The following is a 3,797-nucleotide window of genomic DNA, read 5'->3' on the forward strand; positions in this document are numbered from 1 at the left end:
TAGTAAGTGATCTTGCGGCGCACCATGGCTTTCCGGCGAACTAGGGGACGCTTGATGCGGGCTAGGGGATCGAAAGGTGGGGGAATGGGCTGGAGATTTGGTGTGGTTTTAGGGCAGTGGCTGGCGTAGGCCGAGCAGTGAAGGTTCTGGTGTGAATAGTGGTTCCGGTGACGACCGGTCAATCGGTTTTGACTGTACATCGCTCTTGTCGTGTTCGCGTTGCAGCCCAGCACGCTGGACCCTCCACGTCGCTCACTGAATGGAACACGCTTCATCTTGCGTTTTCACTCGCTTGTGGGTCCGCAGTTGAGAGCAAACCGACGTCCCTCCCCTCCCCCGCCCGCGTCATTTATTATACCACCACTTCCTCCGTTTTATGCGGAGTAAATAAAAACATAGGGAGTATACTACGGATGAGGATCCCCTGACGTGGCCGAACCCATTGAATAACTGACATGCGGGGCCTAGCAAGCATGGGGTCCGCCAGTAAGTGACCGAAAGGGAGGGTAAGGCAGGGATACCTACGTCAGAGGATCCACTTCCACTATACTACTTTGACCAAATGTTAGAGTAATAATATATGACATGCAACTTACACAAATGTTAGAGTAATAATATATGACATGCAACTTACACAAAGCATACAGGGTCTAATGCGTTTTTCGAGGCTAACTTTGACCAAATGTTAGAGTAATAATATATGACATGCAACTTACACAAAGCATACGGTCAAATTCGTATGTGAAAGGAGTTCCAATGATATAATTTTCACATTATACATCTCATATACTATTAATCTTGTCAATGGTCAAATTGGAAACCATCTCGAGTACAAATCTAGGAGTACGTACGAATCTAACAATATTGATTGGGCGTTGTTGAATGTTGATACCTTTTTGATCAAAGTAGATATACTTTGACTACACATAAAACTTATATGTAAACTAGAAAGGATAGGAGGGAGTATATTGTACGTTCAAAAATGAAACGAACATTGAATACCCTTTATATATGATTTTCGGATGCTATGATCACCGGTTCAAAATTTTGAATCCGCCTTAGGTATCACGTGCCCCCACTTGTTCCCTCTCGATTTCATCTCGGGGTCCAGAGATCTATTGAAAGAGGACTAGGGTGGGTACATGCGAATGATACTCAGAGGAATGTTCAAATGAGGCATGCGGGAGGATGGACTCGACTGGAGGGCGACATGATCGATGGAGAAGAGGGTTGGAGAGGAATGAGAAATAAGCAAACGCCACATGATTATACTTGAACGGCTCAAATAAACAATAGGTTGTCTCGCTTGGCCTACATAGTGAAAGGCCTAATGCGCAATGCGGAGCACTGACGCTCGAATATGGCCGGGAAAACAGGGAAACAGACATGTGGGGCACACCCGTCGGGACGATGTAGCGCAGACTAGTCCAATGGAGGAGCTGGCCCATGACCTCCTCGCCACCGACAACCGTTCATGTGGGTCGTTGGGGCCAACAACGGGGCGCAGCTCCAGCACCGCCTCTGGACACGGCGACCGCGGTGAGCGACACGCTCATATCATCGCTAGACACGGTCGGTTTCAGTTTGCCGAGGGTGGTGTTAGTGTTGTGGCACGACCAACGGTATGTTTGGTTTGTGCCCAAGGTTGCCCCATCAAAGCATTGGGTAGCCAAAATTTTGGTTGAGGTATTGGTTGCCCATGATTTGGCCGACATTGGCAAGAAAAATGAATTTGAGTTGGCTAGAGTTCATTGGTATGCCAAAGAAACGGCAACCATCCAAAAAAAGACCAATCTTTGGGTCATGACCAAAATTTTGGTTAAGGTATTGGTTGCCCATGATTTGGCCGACATTGGCAAGAAAAATGAACTAGAGTTGGCTAGAGTTCACTGGCATGCCAAAAAAATGGCAACCATCCAAAAAAAGACCAATCTTTGGGTCATGACCAAAATTTTGGTAAGGTGCACTTTGGCCACAATCCAAACACACCCCAACAACCGGCTCATCGAGGATGCACTGGGCGCCGTGACGCGTCCGCGGAGTGGTGTAGCATGGCCAACTGTATCCTCTGGACCTAATACCATGCCGGGTCGTCTTGCTTTTTCAATGACATGCGGGGATCGCATGTGAGCAAAGGGCATCTCCAACGTTGCCACGACCGCAGCTGACTACCCTGGCACACCAAGACCCTCGTCCCTCGCGCCGTCGCGCGGTGCGTTCCCAGCCGGCGCCAGCTGCCCGCATTCATGCCGTCCGTTCGTATGTCATTGTTAAGAGGCTCGGTGCCCGAGGAACCAACTCCGGCGACTTAATGATGCACCCGGACGCTTGGCCTCACCGGAATGCGCTACTTAAAGCGGCAACGCCCAGCTAACCTCCACACCATAGCGCATCGTCCTCCTACCTGGAACCACATCCGCCATGACCGCAAGCGCGAACGCTCTGCAGGAAAGCTTGTCTTCGGGGATGGAGCTCGAGGTCGCCGCCCTCGCTCAAGTTGTCGCACAAGCAGTGGCCACGCTGGCGGCCGACGACGGGAGCACCGTCAGCCACGCGTCCTACTTGCCGCCGTCCAACGTCCGGCACCACCGAGGTCGGGGACTCCTCCGAGGATGAGTAGGGCATGGGAGGCGGCAGGGCATGGTGTGCCAACTGGCCGGTCCGTCTCCCGTGTTCTACTTTTCCTCGCCGAAGACCGCACCTTCACTTCACGGGTCTTGAACCCCGCCCCTGTACATGGAGATCACAGATGGAGGACGTCGGTCGCCGCCATAGAATAGGTTTAGGGTCGGGTTTCTTTTATTTTTTTGTCCTATAAAAGTTCGAAATGTAATGAAAATCTACCGTGTTTGCATTAATCTCGGCCGGTGTATATGAACTTTCACAATAATATACATATTGTAGGAGTACTAGCAAGATGCCCGTGCGTTGCATGGAAGATCAAGATCTTGTGGGAGAAAAGGATGAACGAGGGAAAGCCTTATCTGCAAATGTGGAGAGGAGTGCATGTAAATTGTCATAGTTTCCTTCCTATCCGTTAGATATAGATCGGACGGTCTATATTGCAGGATGACAGGCACACCATCATCACCAACTCTGCTTTTTATTGAACCGCGACAGATATAACATGCGAAGTAAAATAAACACATAGGGTCTATACATACACAAATGATCTTAGGCACTCCAATAGTACGTCCACTACACATTCAACATTTCACATCTTTCTACATCTACGGGAACCTACGAAAGGATTAACGTAAATTGCCTCTCTCTCTCCTCCCCTGATTTTCATGGTGGTGGGCCCCTCCCTCCCCCCAATCTACAATCAACAGCTCACATGTTTCACATTACGTTAATTATGTAACTGGGATTACGTAGGTGTAGCATTACTCATCCTAAAAAACCCAACTAAGCCAACCTCCCAGCATATCACGCGGGAAAAGACCTGGCCGCACCGTTTTAGTCGGGATTACCGGATTACTAGTAGTAGTATCGATGGATCGCGCGAAGCAACAATTTTTTTTGAGGGGCCGAAGCACCTAGTTTAAAAGGAAAAAAGGCGGTACACTCACAACACTCCTGTCGCGGTCGCATTGCACCCCACACACGTTCGGTCCTGCACACGGCTCACACAAACGGAACGCGCTTCGGCTTGCCTCTTCACTGACACGTGGGACTGCACTTGGAGAAACCGACCATGCGCCAAACTCCCCCCGCCCACGCGCGACAATCCTCCCCCCCACACCCAAAAATTCCCCCCAAATCCGATTCAACTGCCCTTCGGCCAACTAGCCAAT

The sequence above is a fragment of the Triticum dicoccoides genome, chromosome 5A (assembly GCF_002162155.2).
Source record: "Triticum dicoccoides isolate Atlit2015 ecotype Zavitan chromosome 5A, WEW_v2.0, whole genome shotgun sequence".
NCBI classification, from domain to species: Eukaryota; Viridiplantae; Streptophyta; class Magnoliopsida; order Poales; family Poaceae; genus Triticum; species Triticum dicoccoides.